The sequence below is a fragment of the Rana temporaria genome, chromosome 1 (assembly GCF_905171775.1).
Source record: "Rana temporaria chromosome 1, aRanTem1.1, whole genome shotgun sequence".
Taxonomy (NCBI): Eukaryota; Metazoa; Chordata; class Amphibia; order Anura; family Ranidae; genus Rana; species Rana temporaria.
Genome location: NC_053489.1, coordinates 109,630,955 through 109,649,865, shown reverse-complemented (window position 1 = coordinate 109,649,865; position 18,911 = coordinate 109,630,955).

Genomic DNA, 18,911 nt, shown 5'->3' with positions numbered 1-18,911 from the left:
TAACTTCTTATCTACTGTGATGGCTCATTTACTCCGCCCTTGGCGTCCAACTCATATATATATAATCTCTGTACTTGTTACATTTTTACATTTATGGTGTTATACTTGGTTTTGCTTTGTTTTGTTTTATTTGATCTTTCTGTATCTGTTGTTGATTTATTTTGCATCCATTGCTGATTATTTCTCTTACTCTGTCCGGTTGTATGACAAGATAAAAGAGCTGGACAGCATAAAAATCCCTAATAATCGTGATTATTATGGACACTGCCTCTATTAATCTTCTCCTCTAGGTAGACAATGTAAAAATGAACCCTTATCGGATGTTTATTATTTTTGTAAAATTAAGAAACAAACTCTGGCCTTTTTCTCTGGAGTTATATATATGTCTAATTGTATATATTTTATTTATTCTTTCATATCAAATTATTATTTCCGTTTTTTGAACTCTGAGCTGTATGATTCATTACGCAGGGGGCTTCTGGATGCAGGGGGAGGTTGAAATTTTCACTAAGCGTGATGCGGCCAATCACATGTCCCAACACAGGGGGCGCGGTCTCTTAGACGCCTCTGTTTCCCATCAGTAACATCAGATGGGACGCGCACGCACATCCAGCCAACTGTTCATCTTTTGGCTGTTAAGAGACAGCGATTTTATGTCTCTTCCTTATGCGCTCCAGCATACGTCATCACGCTGGAGCGCACTATCTGCGTGCGCAACTGTTTTGGGACACGTGAACCGGAGGTGACGCCAGGGGTCAGTTTGACTCTTTTCACCTCCGGTGGAAATGCAGCTATTTAAGTCAGCGCTGACGATGGACATGTCAGACGCTGGCTTGGACGGCTGGAGGAAGGACCATACAATCTTATGCGAGACGCCAGCATACGGATTCCACTCGTCCTTATGCTATTACCATTCAGCAAAGGTAATTATTCCTTGATTCAATGAATCTATGCCCCACTTAGGCTATCTGGCCACATGCACCATTCTAAAATATTAAATTCTTTTCTTATTCATTTTGTTTTAGATTCTAAGTGGTAATATGTGGTATTGTTTTTGAACCACTACACCAATACTACCCTGAAGTGTAATTCAACGGAGGCATCATATCCCCTAATTACAACAGGAAACATCACTGTACTATATAATTTTCTTTTTCTATCACCACTTAAGGTAAAAATTCTTGCTTATTTCTCTATCTAGTTTTCATATATATATATATGGATAGTTGCCCTACTATGACAATAGTTACAGGCACTGTGTCCTATCACTTATATATGGGATAATCATTAGTTTCTGATATATTTATATATATATATATATACTTATTTTTTATCAATAGAATTTTGTGGGAACCTATTGGGAACCTCTGTGGATCCATCTGGCAGCACTAAGCTTAACCTTGCTACTATAGAGGTAAACATCTCCATTGAGCTTTCATTAGATATTCTCTTTTCCATTACTATTAAATGCATTAACAATTCATTTATACAATATATATTTATAGACATATTTTTTTCAATATTCACTACTATTACCCTTAATCTTTTTGCTTGCTTTTAGGAAGAATATAGATACATTTTTTGTCATCTGTATCTTCTCTTTCTTTGTGGGAGGAAATCCTCATAAACATTTCATTGTCCGCACCTGCTAAAATCAAGTGGATCTGGCTTCCACTGATTATAAGTGGAATAACTAATCTCCTGATTGCATCCAGTACTTCTTTGTAGATTTCTAGGCAGACCTTCTGCCCAGCTCTCGGAGCTCTTTTTAACGGAAATGGTAAGCGCACTATATATCCCTCTTTATGTATATATGTGTTAAAAACACACATTTTTTCAAATGTTTAAAATAAAACATATTAAATTATTGTACTATATCTGTATTAATGATGAATCTTTATGTCATACACAGACCGCTACATGCATTAAAGGAACAGGAACATTATGCAAGCCCTGATGAAGCACACATAGTGCGAAACTAGTTGGCTAAATCCGCATTAATCTTCCTTAAAACAACCAATTTCCCCCATACCTTGTTTTTCATGTAATTGTGGTTCTGACCATACATATATCTCATTGTATTAATGACTGTATGAAATATGATATTTTATATTTATATTTACATGATTAAATTATTTTTGATACTACTTTAAACCTTGTGTTTTGTGCGCCTACCTTGGATACCAAGAGCAACACATCTCACATCAAAAAATCCCTATATTTGGAGAGGAACTGACCTCCCCTAATATATGCCAACTCCTTTTTATTCATTACTGGAAATGTATAAGATGTATGACATCTGGTATACACTGACACATATTCTAGCCAGCTCACGTGTTCCATGCCACTGCATAATATATCACCTCTTTAAAGGGGTTGTAAAGGTTTGTTTTTTATTTTCTAAATAGGTTCCTTTAAGCTAGTGCATTGTTGGTTCACTTACCTTTTTCTTCCATTTCCCTTCTAAATGTTTTTTCTTTGTCTGAATTTCTCACTTCCTGTTTCTCCTCAGTAAGCTTTCCACCATCATCTGAGCGGTGGAAAGTCATTTAGAAGAGCTTACTGAACACCTTACTGAGGAGGAACAGGAACTGAGAAATTCAGACAAGGAAAACAAAGAAAAAAAACATTTAGAAGGGAAATCGAAGGAAAAGGTAAGTGAACCAACAATGCTCTAGCTTAAAGGAACCAATTTAGAAAATAAAAAAACAAACCTTTACAACCCCTTTAACTTCTTATAGGAAAATGTTCAGTAATATCATTCCTGGTATACACTCATCTCAGAGTTCTACAGGCTTATAGTGAACATGGTCTTGACATCTGTTGACTTTTCATTTTCCAGGAACACCAACCTTAACATCTTCTTGGCATCCAAGGCTTGGGGGGGGGGGGGGTGCTAAGAAGAAATATGACTATTGTTGACTACTTATTTTCCCACCTCCTGATGGACTTGGCAAGAGATTTGCTTCATCAGAGGCTTAAATCCCGCTGACAGGCATGATGACAGCTGCTGTAAGGGATACTGTGATGTTGCTTGGGTGGAATGTCAGCATAGTGTTTGCAGTAAGTGGACAGCCAGTCTGACACACCACAGAAAAAAAAAGTCAATGGATACTTTTAGTGGTGTGGAATGCCTACTGGAAAGTGCATTGGTTTCACTGCTACATTTTTTACTTAAGGTCAAAAGTTAGGTCAACTGCTCCCATTGCTCATATCTTCCACTAGTTGTTACTTTCATCATTGAAAACAGGAATTCATCACTTTCTAAATAAGACATGAAGACTTGGAATGCTTTACGAGGAGCCTCCTGCAAATATATCGCTATGCACTTCTTTAAACACTCATATTAAGTAACATTTATAAACACACACTTACACGCAAGCTGTGTTCGTAGCAAGCAGTCCAAGGCAAGCTTTCAGCTTTCATCTGTTGGCTAGTCAGATACAATTTAAAGCGGGGGATCACCCTATAAACAAAAAAAACAAAAAAAATGTTTCTTCTAGCATAAAATTAGGCATAGTAGCGCGAGCTACAGTATGCCTGTCTTGATTTTTTTAGCGCGGTACTCACAGTGCAATCCTACATTGAAGATACCGACTCCCCGCGGGGAATGGTTGTTCCTATCCAGACGGAGGATGATTGTAACAAGTGAAATATTTGCGCTGTCAAGTGTTATACAAATTAATGTGTGTGTGCATATAACCACATTTATATACAAGTACAAAAAATGGGTGGGGAAAGTCCAAAAAAGGGGGAGTGACACTAATATACCAGTAAACAATATTGTTGAATAGTCATTAATCGAGGGCACAGTGCTGAAGAGGTCCAGGTACAACAAAATCCAACCATGTAGGGGTGCAGTTCATCAATACTTTATCCAATCAATAACGTTGTGAAGTGAAAAATGTTGAAAAACACAACAATAAAAAAATAAAAAAAATAAAAAAATAAAAATAAAAATAGAAATAAAAATAAATATAAAAATAAAAATAAAAATAAGAATAAGGGTCAAAGTATTTCAGAAGAAGGAGGCCTTGTATCCAAAAAGGGTGAAAGATAGAGAGTGAGCCGTAACCAAGATCTCATATATGCACCTCTAGTGATCCCAGCAGCTCACCTCTAATCTGGCAAGCTGGATTAAATCAGCCTGATCCTGATGGGTGTGGTCCGTTGTTGGATATCACATACGGGTCTCCATAAAGTGTATTACATGAAAAAGTAAAAAGGGTAGAAACCAAATGGTGTGATAACGTCACAGGGAGGGATAGCAATGTCTTCTGTTTTAAACCAGTGGAGATGCACTCACATGTGGGTGAAAAAACTGGGGCTCTTATCCACGAACGCCGAGCTCGTCAGTCCCTCCTTCCTCTCCCTTACTGATTCTCCAGGGTTAGGAGTCCCGTGTCCCCAATGGTTCACGAGTCGGCTCTTGTTATGTATGAGGATCTCGGTGGTGTATGTGGGGTAAGAGAGAAGGACAAGCATGAACAATATAACATAAAAGACCTTCCTCCACGAGTGCGGACTCGCAATAAATCTGTGCCTCCAACACTTCCCCTCTATCTGTGGCTCAGTCCGGACACTCAGATGTGGCAGTCATACATGGGGGGAAGTGGAATAAACAACCACAGCGTAGCCCAGTCAGACGTGAAAAGTTTATTTTAAAAGCACTTAAAAACTCACATTTAAAATCGAAATTGCTGCATCAATCCGACGAGTGGCGAACTCGTATATCCAGTGGTCGGATGCTGGAGTGTGTCAAGCCCTCCAATCCCGACGCGTATCGTCAACATGTGACTTCATCAGGGGATTTTTTTAGCGCGGTACTCACAGTGCAATCCTGTATAGAAGATTCCGACTCCCCGCGGGGAATGGGCGTTCCTATCCAGACGGAGGATGATTGACGGCCGGCTCTGGCACCTCATGCTTCTCCAGATAGCCCAAATAGGCTTGGCTCTTCACGGCGCCTGCGCATAGTCTGTGCGCAGGCGCCGTATAGCGCCGTGAAGAGCCGAGACCTACTCCGGCTGTCTTCGGGGAGCGTGACGTGCCAGAGCCGGCAGTCAATCATCCTCCGTCTGGATAGGAACGCCCATTCCCCGCGGGGAGTCGGAATCTTCTATACAGGATTGCACTGTGAGTACCGCGCTAAAAAAATCAAGACAGGCATACTGTAGCTCGCGCTACTATGCCTTAATTTATGCTAAAATGTTGCTATGGAGGGTGAACCACCGCTTTAAAGAACTGGTCCACCCCAAAATGATAGTACAGTCAACTGTTTGCTTCTTATATCTCTAGATCAGCCTTTCTCAACCATTTTACCTCAGAGAAACCCTTAAAATAATTTAGAGTCAAATATGTTTTTATTGCTTTTCAACAGATTAATACAACACAGACAATTGTCAGATGTCCATAACATAAAATGATACACTGCAAGTCATGCTTTCCAATCACTGTATGTAACGTGTCCAATGTAAGTCTAAATAAGTCGCCGCCCTTTCTAGGCAGACAGCGATATGCTACACAAAAAGCTGTGAGGGTCAGTAAAATAAAAACGATTAGCATGACATCTGATTACTAGATGAGAGAGAATAGGCGGAAAGCGAAGAGGGGAAAGGAGGTAGGGAGAGGGAGAAGGGTGAGGGGGGAAGAGGGCAGAGAGAAAGGTGGACCGAGCAGACCACGACACGTCAAACCTGCAAAATGGATTTAGGTCGAACTTCAGGGTTGGCTCTGAGTTGCTAGTAATTTTTTTTAGGGAATCTGAGGTAGAGTAGTCGATCCATAGGAGCCACAGGGTCTTAAATGTATCCTAAGTGTCATTATCTAAGGCCAGCATTTCCTCCATGCGCATGATGTCATTGACCACAGAGACCCAATAGGACCGGGGGGGGGGGGGGGGTAGTATTAGTTTTCCAGATCTTAAAATAATTTAAATAATTTTGGGGTCTCAGGAAACCCCTGCTGAAACCAAATATTGCAGTCCAATAGGAAAAATGCCCCTTACAGTGATGGTCAGTATACCACGATTAGACCCCTTTCATGCTGAGGAGTTTTTCAGGCGTTACAGTGCTAAAAATAGCGCTGCTATACCGCCTGAAAAACTCCTGCTCAGCCTTCTCAATGCTATGCGCTGGCAGGAGAGAAAAAAATCTCCTGCAAGCAGCATCTTTGGAGCAGTGAGAGGAGCGGTATGTATTGTTTAAAACAATGGGAAACCGCGGCAATACCGCCAGCAATGCGCCTCTGCAGAGGCGCATTGCGGGCGGCATTAACCCTTTATCGGACGCTAGCGGGGGTTAATACCGCACCGCTAGCGGCCGAATCCCGCGGCAAATCCGACGCTATACCGCCACGGCGCCTCCTGCCCCAGTGTGAAAGGAGCCTTACAGACAGCTAAAAGAGATCACTGGTTTCATACTGCTGGTTTTGCCAAGTGGTGTTGACCCTGAAACTATGCAGGCACTATCAAATGGGAGGTCAGTCAGCCACAACCCAAGGAACCCCTGGCAACCCTATGGTTTTACGGAACCCTGTTTGAGAATGGATGCTTCAGAGAATGTCAATAAAAAAAAAACTCTCAGTTGAAATTCCACACTCTTCCCCTCACTGACTGAAGTCTGCAGCAGAACTCTAAGGCCCCGTACACACGACCGAAGTTCCTCGTCGAGTTCAGTGTGGAAGCCGCCGAGGAACTCGGCGGGCCGACTTTTCCCATTGACTAACAAGAAAATAGAGAACATGTTCTCTTTTCGGCACGACGAGTTCCTCGACGGGTTCCTCGCTGAAAACTGTACACACGACCGAGTTTCTCGGCAGAATCCAGCTCCGACCGAGTTTCTGGCTGAATTCTGCCGAGAAACTCGGTCGTGTGTACGGGGCCTCACTCATTCCACTACAGTTTCCATAATAATAAATTTGAAAAATGTATGACGATAGTCCTAATTTGGTAAAAAATAAAGAAAATAGGGGTGCCAACTAATAACCAATATAAAGTGAATGCAATTGTAGATGGTTGCTGCTTCTATAAGTAGCAAAACACTAAATACAAAAATTGTGCGAGAAAAGGGTGCTACCCAGCCAATATCACAAAATAATTATAACACTGTTAAACATTTACAAATTCCATAAAATCATGAATAATCAAATCAATTGGGAACATCTAATACCAAAAATATAAAGATTGAAAATGAAGTCCATGGAAAAAATAATACATTAAATTACTAATGACTCGTGACAGAAAACCAAAAATAAAATCAGAGTTCTGTGTAAATAAAAAATTCCAGTCCACTTTTATAACTCCAACACCATTGTGTCTAAAAAATATATTGCTCCAAAAATCAAATAAAAAACAATGCTCCACCCAAAGTGAGATATTCAATTGCGCTCAGCAGAAACATTTGGCCACCAAGTGTTTGGAGGTAACTGGGGGGGACAGCTCACGTGCCTTTCTCTGCCCGTACTGTAAACACACTAGATAGGCTGGAAAAACTCTGGAGCTGGCAGAGGGTGCTGGAACAAGAAGCTCTAGCTCTCCTGCACTGTATGCTGTGGCTGTAACAGCCATAGCATAGAAAACTGAGCAGGTCGATAATACTTAACAAAGCACCTCACACCCCCTTTGTGAATTAGAAGGGGGTCCTAATCTAATTTTTTTTAATTCTTTTTATTCAAATTTTCATAATAAAATTACAAACGTAGAAATAGTCAACAGTCAGCACTAGAATGCATCAGCACCAGTGAACAATGCAGCTGCCATACAATAGTTTTGACAGACTTACTTTAGAGAATTGAATACAGAGCACATATTAAAGTGATTGTAAAGGTTCGATTTTTTTTTTTTAAATAACAAACATTTCATACTTACCTCCACTGTGCAGTTCATTTTGCACAGAGTGGCCCACAGACATCTTCTGGGAGCTCTTGCGGCTCCTTTCCTGCATCAGACAACCCCCTAGGAGAAGTGGGGGTTTCTTTTCAGACTGGCTATCTCTGAAGCCTCGTACACACGACCGAGTTTCTCGGCAAAAACCAGCAAGAAACTTGCTGTTTTTTTTTTTTTTTGCTGAGGAAACCGGTCGTGTGTACACTTTTCGACGAGGAAACTGTCGAGGATCTCGTCGAGCCAAAAAGAGAGCATGTCTTCTTTTTCCTCGACGACAATGGAGAAATTTGGCTCGCCGAGATCCTCGACAGCCTAACAAGGAACTCGACGAGCAAAACGGTGTGTTTCGTCCGTCAAGTTTCTCGGTCGTGTGTACGAGGCTTAATACAGACCTAGAGGCCCAGCAGGAAGATGGGAGGAAACTTTTCTCTGATTCATTCAGATGTGTGTAAAATCAGAGCTTCAGCTACTGAACTCTGTAAGCAACAGGTTTGTTTTCAAGGACATTGAGCTTAATTTCATGTGAAAAGGAGCCTAAAGCTCCACATGCTGGCTGAAAACTGTAAATACGAAATATTCACATGCAATATATCAGTAAAACACTTTTATTTGGCGAAAAATATGGAAAACATATTTGTACATTTTTTTCCTCCAGGAGATGCTAAGTGAAGAAATGATATGCAGACACACCCTACTTTCACGTTAACGTACTTGTGGCTGCTCCTCAGTTTGTTGTAACCAAAGTAGGAATATGATATGGTCATTTTTCGTACAAGGGGCAAATAACAAAGTTAAATAACTTTTTACAGTTGGGATTTAACATTTACATTTGTCAAAAACCATGTTTTTACAGCATTTTGTGTAACTGGAGCCTGTAATAAATGCGACAGGGTTTTTTAAGCAGCGGTAGTCAGCAAAGTTACTCTTTTCTAGAGACAGCATCATGATGACATTCACAAAGTCACAGATATACCTGTAAATTGTCAATAGCAGTCAGGCTGCTGATTCAAGGTTAGGCATAAATTTCATGCTTGATGGATCCATCACTGATGTTGCTGATTTTTTCATCCTTACTGCTGATACTGAGTATACCTACTGATAGGAAAGAATTTAAACAGATCCTCCTGGTATTTGAGCGCAAGCTGAAATAGTTGGAAAACTGCACCGAATTTTCTACTTTCACATGGGAAAGAAAGTTGGATTGTAGTGAATAGTGATGTTTTCTTCTCACTTCAGGCTCACTTTTATATGCTAAAATAAATTAGATGGACTTCTGTCAGAGGTATGTGTGTATATGAAGGTTTATTAAAGTGGGAGTTCACCTGAAAAACAATTTTTTTACATTAGATTGATGCTCATTTTGTCAAGGGGAATCGGGTGTTTTTTTTTTAAAACGAAGCAGTACTTACTGTTTTAGAGATAGATCTTCTCCGCCGCTTCCGGGTATGGTTTTGGGACTGGGCGTTACTATTTGATTGACAGGCTTCCGACGGTCGCATACATCACGTCATGAGTAGCCGAAAGAAGCCGAACGTCGGTGCGGCTCTATGCGGCGCCTGCGCACCGACGTTCGGCTACTTTCGGAAAATCGTGACGCGATGTATGCAACCGTCGGAAGCCTGTCAATCAAATAGGAACGCCCAGTCCCGCAGCCCATACTCAGAAGCGGCGGAGAACATCGCTCTCTAAAACGGTAAGTACTGCTTCGATTTAATAAAAAACACCCGATTGGGTGAACCTCCACTTTAAAGTCTAAATAAACCCACAGACAAAAATGTAATACATTGAAGCTTACAAGTAGTTGGATATGGTGACTGGGTTTTTTTTTTTTTTTTTTTTAACGTTCACCTGGTAATCCTGCCAGTAGCACATTTCCTGTCCCGGGTGACAACACTCACTCATTGTACTGTATTTATGGAGGAGTAGTGTTGTCATCCTAGGTTAGAAAGTGTGATAAGACTACAGGACACCTTCTCCCTCTTCATTTATTTAAAATGGGGGGGGGTGAAAAAACATACTCATTGTTTTTTCTTTAATCCATTAATTTCTTTAATGCTGAAAAATGAAAACAGAAAGAAAAGTTAAGTGAACAAAAAGCATGCATGTAAAACACACACTAAAAAGTGCACTTAAGAGTGTGTTGTGTCCACCCTTTGAAGAGATAGGACCTCTACCCTGATCCCCCAGAGCACAAGGCTCCTGACAGGAATATGGTCCGCCTAGTCAGAAGGCTTTGAGGACAATAGCCAGCCGAGCCGAGTACTAGGTCGAGGGGCTCTCCCGAAAAGAGCCCCCCCTTCCCCCAGGGTCAGAGGAGGAAGGAGCCTGAGGGCCACACATTCTCCCCCTAGACATCAGGGCAAGCCTGAGAACTCACACCCTCCATCCTAGTGAGAAAAAAAAACACACACAAAAGAGGTGACAAAACGTGAGGAGAAAATAAATAAATAAATAATTAAGTGGGGATACGAAAAGGATACAGAACAACAAAATAGGACCAGCATTGGCGATGAAATAGCCAGAGAGTTATTGAGCTCCCTTTATAAAATATACAGATATACACGAGGGTATATACTCCACAGAAATAAAAACATTGAGGGGGGGTGGGAGGGAGAGGGGGGGAGGATGGGAGGGTGGGAAAATGAATAAAGAATATAAATACTTTTAATGCTTTAAGCTTAAAATGCAAAGATAATACCAAGATTTCATATGGACGTATGTTTTATATCAGTGAAATGTGAATAATTTTTTTGTATGAGGGAGAAAATTAATAAAGAATATATTAAAAAAAAAAAAAAAAAAAAAAAAATTAAGTGGCCGTACATTGTGCACTGGCCTGGCCCTGATACCTGGTAACAAAAATTGCCCCGGACTTAGCCAATATGCCCAGCCCTAAAAGGCGCAGTGCAGAAAAAAGTATTTGGTGCTCTGACCATGTGTCGGTTCACACTGTGGGGTCCCACAACCAAGTGTTGCTAAGAGCACCCCTGCGGCGACCACTCCCATGGGGTACAGACACCTTGAACTCTCTGCTTTCCCAGCCCATGGCCAGACAAAGTAGATCCAATTAAATCAGGAGGAACTGGGCCCATACAGTTTTCTGGGGGGGAAATACTCCTCTGCCCCAACTGCCTGTGGGCGCCTTGGTTTCTGTTGCAGCCTGTACTAGCCTTCAGAGCCCTCATCACTCCAGCAGGGATACTACATAGTCAGCCATTCCAGCTCCCGGTTAAGCCAGAATGACGGCATAACACTCCTACTGGACATTGATACGAACAGATACTACACTTGAACTTAGCCAAAAGGCCGAAAATCCTTACTCATTGTACTTTACTTGTGAAGAAGTAGTTTTAACGTCCTAGCACAAAAGGTGTGTTAGGACTACAAAAAACATACCCCTCTCTTTTTCTCAATAACTTTGGGGGGGGGGGTCTGTACAGTGATAAACTCAGCAGGGCAGATAATACTGGAGAGCGCACAGAACACAGGACAGAACTTGATTTCTTACAGGATCAAGAAGCTGAGACTGTCAATCAGCTTCTGTGTGATAGATGGGGGCAGGGGGAACCCCCAGAATTCTGTGGTGTCAGGAGTGGGTCATACAGATACCAGAGGGAAGAGAGAAGATAAGAAGTACACACTATAGAAGGATAAGCTTCCACTTTAAGTCTTAGGCCGGGTACTAACGAGCAAACATGTACGGTGACACCGGTCCGTCGGACCGTTTTCACCGTACATGCCTGCCAGAGGGCTTCTGTACGATGGTTGTACTAACCATCGTACAGAAGTCCGCGCGTAAACATTACGCGGGGCGTGTCCGCGTCGTCGCCGCGATGACGACGCGGCGATGACGCGGCGACGTGGGCGGGCCTTCCATTTAAAGGCTTCCACGCATGCGTCGAAGTCATTCGACGCATGCGAGGGACTGACGACCGTACATGTCCGAGCGGGCAGGATTCCAGCGGACGGTTTTAAAACACGTCCAGGAATATTTGTCTGCTGGGAAAAGGCCCGGCGGGCAAATGTTTGCTGGAATTCAGCCCGCTCGCGCCTACACACGACCGAACATGTATGCTGAAACTGGCCCGCGGACCAGTTTCAGCATACATGTTTGGTCGTGTGTACGGGGCCTAAAGGGCCAGATTCAGAGAGATCTGCGTATCTTTGGAGCGGCGTAGCGCATATGATATGCGCTACGCCGACGTAACATAGAGAGGCTCGTACTGTATTCACAAAGCACTTGCTCCCTTTCTTGCGCCGGGCGTAACATAAAATGGCCGGCGTAAGCCCGCCTAATTCAAAGTAGCAAGGCAGTGGGCGTGTAGTATTATAATGAAGCGTGACCCCATGTAAATGCATGGCCGAACGAACGGCGCATGCGCGCGCATGCTCAGAATCACATCGCAAATACTCCCTAAAATACGACGGTTCAATGTGTACGACGAGAACGTAACTTACGCCCAGCCCCATTCACGTACGACTTGCGTAAACAATGTAAAATCAGACAGCAGTTCCAACGTCCATACCCTAAACGACTTAGACCAGCTTTTTGGTGGTTTAACTTTACGCCAGAAAAACGCCTTAGCTAAACGACGTACATTACAGCGACGGGCGCAAGTACGTTCGTGAATCGGCGTATCTTGCTCATTTACATATTCAACGCGTATATGCACCCAAGATACGACGGCGTAGGAGACTTACGACGGTCGTATCTTGGCAAAATTCAGGCGTATCTCATTTAAAGAATCGAGCGCATAGATACAACGGCGCTCATTTGGACTAACGCGGGCGTATCAGTAGATACGTCGGCGTAAGTCTCTGTGAATCCGGGCCATAGTCTATATAGAGTCTACAAGCTCTAATTGGTTCCTCCTGCTGACCTCCACATTACTATAGGAGACTAGTGGCCTGGAGGTCAGCAGGAGGAGCCAGTGAGAGCTGTGGGGGACCAAGGAGATCTTTACTCCTGGAAGTGTCCGCTTCCCAGTGGACTTTGGGGACCAATCCTCTGCTTTGGTGCTGTATTCTTTATGGGGACTATTCTTCTGCATTAGAGCTGTGTTTTTTCACAAGAAGAGCTTGCCTGGAAAAGCTTAGTATAGCAACAAGGTCACTTAAAAAAAGATGGAAATCCTAACTGGATGATATTTAGTTTCCCCACTGTGCTGTGTATTGTTAAATTGCCATTTAAAAAAAACATTATAAAATACTTTATTTGAAATTACTTTTTTTTTAAGATGCTAATCTTCGGAAGACTTTTCGTAGCCTTCTTGTCTGCATGCATGCACTCCAACAACTGCTGTGTGGCCTTTTTCAGGGTGGGTTTCTTGATAATGATTTCAGTAGGCAATGCTTAAGTAGGGAGTGTTAAAACGGCCACTTATAGTTCCCTTCAGATGCCCACATGACAACACAGGAGCACAATTAGCACACAAGGAAGGGATTGTTGTCACCCTATGACAGGAAGTGTCTGAACAATGGCCTTTATGACAATATCACCAGGTATTTATTTAAAAAAAAAAGCTGCAGATTTAAAATCATTGATAACGAATTTTGAACTCATATTAACATGTTAAAGCTTATATGAGAGTTCAGTGATTGGATTTACATGTACTTTAATCTACAAGGAGATCAGGCTGCATCATGATTTAGCAGCCAACTCTGATTGAAATAAGGAGCTAATTTACTTGCTTCTATTCAAGATTGTCTACATTTGTATTCTCTTTTTGTTCTCTGTTAATGTCTTTTGGCAAATTTTAACACATTCCTTTTTATGTTTGATACTAATTTTTTTAAGATTTATCTTCTTCGTTTGAGATGATATGCTTTATTAAGATAACGAAGAATGCTCATACTATCGCTTTCCTGTATGAAGCTTTCTTTTTTTTTTTCACCTTCTTTTACAAATGCAAAAATCTGATAACTGATTACTGCCAATGAAAAATAATATTTCATACAAATTTATTCGCCACAGAATCAAAGTTACAAAAATGTAGTAACAACTAAAAAAAACTGCAGATCAGAAAGGGCTCAACACAAACACTTTTGGGTTGATTTACTAAAGCTGGAAAGTGAAAAATCTGGTGCTGGTCTGCATTATAGCCAATCAGCTTCAGGATTGTTCAATTAAACTTTGACAAAAAAAAACCCTGGAAGTTTCTATGCAGAGATGTACCAGATTTTGCACTTTCCAGTTTTAGTAAAACAACCCCTTTGTCTATATACGTGTATGGCGATTACAGTTCAAATCCTTAAAGGGTAACTCCACTTTCATGAGAAAAAAATGTTGCATTAAAAAAAATATATATATGGCATATAGAATTGTGACACAAGCTATATTGTAATTTATTGTTATTAAAAAATATCTTCCTATTTAGTCTGCAGTAATGGAATATTCTGTAAAATCCAGTGCAATATGAATCCCCCCCAGAGATGTAATTTCCTGCTTGTGTGATTGGCTCATTGTTTTTACCAGAAGTATGTACTAAGATATAAGATTATATTCCCAATAAAAGTGGAGTTACTCTTTAAACACACATGGCTCTGTAAACCTCATATGTATAATGTTTTATATATGCTCTTTGTAGTAGATGCACAAAGCAAACCCCACTGCACTCATTTTACTTAATGTATTGTTAGAATTTAAAGATTCATATGTTGTTTTTTTGTGGTTCCACAGGACCTTATCAGTTGTTTTTCCCCACACTGTATGGATCATACATTTATATAGCAACACTGTACTGATCATTCATTCATATATCCACATAAGAACACTATATAGATCATTAATTTATGAACATAGCACATTTATTCAGGTTGTTGTCTTAGCAAACCCAGATTGGATCCTGATGTGCACTGGGTATGTTGCCAGGATAATCATGCTGTCATCATGCAAAACCTTGTGCAATAAACACATTCTTTAAAATTCAGAATGAGTATAGCAGAAATTCCTTAGAATTCCCTCACACCTCCGCACCACTAATGTCATACTGCTTGCAAATCTCTGGGCAGTGATGTATTTTAGTTTTGTGCTGCCCTGGGCAAGACTAAAAACGGGTGCCAGTCCCCCCCATCTAAATTTGTCCCACCCGAGCCGCTTTAAAATTGCACACGCTTGAAAAACGGCGACACACAACGTACATTTTACTATCCATAGACAACGCTTTAAAAGCCTTTGCAGGTTAACACTTTAGATTTACAGAGGAGGTCTGGTGTTAGAATTACTGCCCATGAGCTGACGTTTGCAGTGATATCTCACATGTGTGTGATCGATGTTTATGTACGTGTGGGACTGACACCCGCCTTCGCCTTTGCGCGTGAGCATGGGAGGACAGGGGCACTTTTCTTTTTTTTATTATTATTAATTTATATTAACTTGCTTTGATTTAAAAAAAAAAAATTATCACTTTTATCACTCTCACAAGAAATGTAAATATTCTTGTGACAGCATAAGGCAGTGACAGGATCTCTTTATGGAGAGATCTGGGGTCTATAAGACCCCAATCCCTCCTCTGCCTCTAAAGGCATTCAAAATACCAAGATTGGTGTTTTTGAATGTTTTCAATTTTTAAAAACTGGCGCCGATGGTTCCTGAGTAAGACCAGGTTCACACTGGTACGACAAACACTCCGACATTGGGAGCTCATGTCGCATGATGTGTGAAAATCAATGTTTCCCTATGAGAGCCGTCTTAACTGGTCCGACACAAGTCGGTCCGACTTTGAAAATGCTCCCTGCACTACTTGGGTCCCACTTTGATCCTACTTTAGCCCATTGAATATCACTGAAGTTGGATCAAAGTCGGATCGCAGTATTAACTGATCTGACTTTGGCATGCAACTTGAAGAGGAACTCCACACAATATAAAAAATAAAACGCATGGGTTCCCCCTCCACGAGGAAACCAGGCCCTTTAGTCTGGCATGTATTTTAAGGAGAAACCCTACGCCAAAAAAACAACGTTGGGTTCCCCCCTAAAATCCATACCAGACCCTTATCCCAGCACACAGCCCGGCAGGTCAGGAAAGGGGGTGGGGACGAGCAAAAGTTTTATACATCCTGGAATGCCCCTGTCAAAAGCTCTATGTGGGCAAAAGGAAGCGACATTCAAAAAAGTAAGAATAAAGATAATCCAAAATGGTGCCCTATAGCACAGCACTTTGAGAGCTTTCATAAATCTTCTATTGAGGGATTAAAAGTAAAAGGCTTTTTTGCCCTATCTTTACCTAAACGCAGAGGTGATTACGACACTGTCCTTCTGCGAAAAGAAAGGGAATGGATATTTTGTTTGCGAACTATGATCCCGAAGGGGTTAAATACTGAATTAAGCTTACAACCTTTTCTTGAACTATAACTATGATCTTCTTTTCTTGCTTAGGAGAAGTATACTATCTTCATTTCTCCCATATTCAGGTTTTACTGTTATTGTGGCTAATAGCCATACATTAATGTAATTGTGTCTCTTTTCTATTAATAAACTTTGTATCTATGCCGCTGCGAGTTCTATATTGAAGCCCCTTTACAAGCCTGCTTGGCTTGTTTTCTTTTCTTTGCATATTGACTCAGGGGGGCTGAATACAAATGCACGCCACACTTGTCAGATATTTATTTGTCAAAAATGTTGAAAACCATTTATCATTTTCCTTTCACTTCACAATTACGTGCCACTTTGTGTTTGTCTATCCCATAAAATCCCAATTAAATACATTTAAGTTTTTGGTTGTAACATGACAAAATGTGGAAAATTTCAAGGGTATGAATACTTTTTCAGGGTACTGTATCACAAGGAGACTAAAAAGTGTGGGGTGGCACCTGCGTGTGTCATAAAAGGGATTTGGGTGGTTCTACAGTTTTAGGCTTGTTTTAACCTCTGGACATCCTGGACATTTCCAAGGAGCTGAGAGTTAGGCCAATGACATCATAGCTTCCATATGCCCCTCATTTGGAGGGACTGTCCCTCTTTTGGAACCATAAAGACAAAAAAAGAAAACTAGTGCAGCCACCACATCTAATGATTGGCAAGCTGTCATATATTACATTTTTGGTTTTAGGTGTAATACCGTTTTACCCAATCATGTTTTGCATATTTTTTTTCTGGTCCTGATGCAGAGCCGACATGGAAACAGCCCATTGTCTCTTATGGGCTGTTGGATAGAAATGGACCTCCTGTCTATTTCCATCTGACTGTCATCTGATCCGATCCCCTTGACGGATGGTGGATGGATTCCCATCCATCTGTTTGTAGCAGACATGACTGAATCAGGTGTCGGCAGGTGTCAGTAGACACGTGTCCGCAGACATCCGCCACTTAATAAAGAGCAATGGATTGTCCGATCTGGTCCGCCTGAAAAACTGACAGGCGGACCGATCAGTCCATCAGTGTGAAAGGGGCCTAACAAGGGTGACAACACTGCTTCGCCGTAGGTACAGTATAGTTAGTAGGCATTGGCACCCTAATGGCCCGTACACACGATCCGAAAATTGGACAAAAAATAACGCTTTCGACGCGATCATACGATAATTGGATCATTAGTACAGAGCTTTCGAGAGCCGATCACGAAAATTCATACGATATTATTTGATCTGTCAAGCATGAAAATTTTCCTCGTACGATACCAGATCGTACGATTTTCGTTTAGTTAGTACAGTTGTTGTCCGAAAATACAATAAAAATACAGGACATCACTTGCGATTTTTTTTTCTGTCGTACGAGAATTTTCATGACTTTAGTAATCTATTCAATTTCTACTTGCGACTATTAATCTAAAAAAGTCAGACAATCTGTCGTTCCATTTTTCGGATCGTGTGTACGGGCCATTGGTCAATTACTAGGAGAGAACAAAACACTTTAATTGTCATGTACCAGTCCACATTGCATACATTTTTATAAAAGAATTATTGAAGCATTGCAATTTTTTTTTCGAACACATTATAGGTTAAAGTTACGATTTTAGAACTAAAGTAAAACAATTGCTTTATAAGTTTAAAAAAATGCTTCTTATTGAGTCTAAAATTGTTTTAGGCAGTTATGTGCTGAAAAAAGATAAAAGCCATGTTACAATAATATTTTACACAACAACAACAGAAAAAAATGAGAAAAAATAAAAGAAATTTCCTTTTAAAGGGCTTTTAAAAGAACTTTCAATCTTCACTCCAATTAAATATGTACTTATCATACAGTTGGCAGTTTTTCTAAATTGTCAGGTGTATCCCAGGATGACAAAAAGCACTAATCAAGATTACAGTCATGCATTATGTCTCGTACACAATATGCATGTAAAGTAATTCCGAAATATTACATGGCAAGATAGATAATAATAGCAAGCCCTTGTTGCATGGGAAATGTGTAGAAAAACATAGATAGATGGATAGATAGATTTGCTATCTACAATATCTACCTACAGTATCTATCTATTTATCTGTCGGCAGTATCTATCTATCTATCTATCTATCTATCTATCTATCTATCTATCTATCTATCTATTAGATCATATCCATATGTGAGAATACAACATTCAGAAAAATACAATACTTATTAATAGAAAGTATGCATGCTTTGCTTTTAACCTGTGTTGGTTCAGTAAAGAAGTGTAACATTTTTGCTGCCTTAGTTGTCAGTAAAACCACAAGGGAGTTTCGTTTCCTGACACACCCCTCACATTCTGTGCTTTCACATTGACCGCTCAGCAGCTGGATATTTCTGCAAAAGCATAAAGGGGTTTGCTTTCAGCAGGATTGATAAACATGTTTTTCTTGGAAGTTTGAGGTTGATCCAATGGAAACAACTCCTAGCCAACGCTTTACATGTTATCCTCATACACACGTGAACTATGTGTGCAATCTGTTAGCATGCTGGTTTACAGACATTTTCACAAGCTTTGTGCTATGTCAATTGGCTTTTAAACAACTAGCTTAAAATAAAAACAGGTTTACTTGGTATTGTATACATTTTAATAAAAAAAGAATAGAAGAATTCAAGAAGAATTGCCATTATTTTTGAACACACCATAGGTTTAACATACAATTTT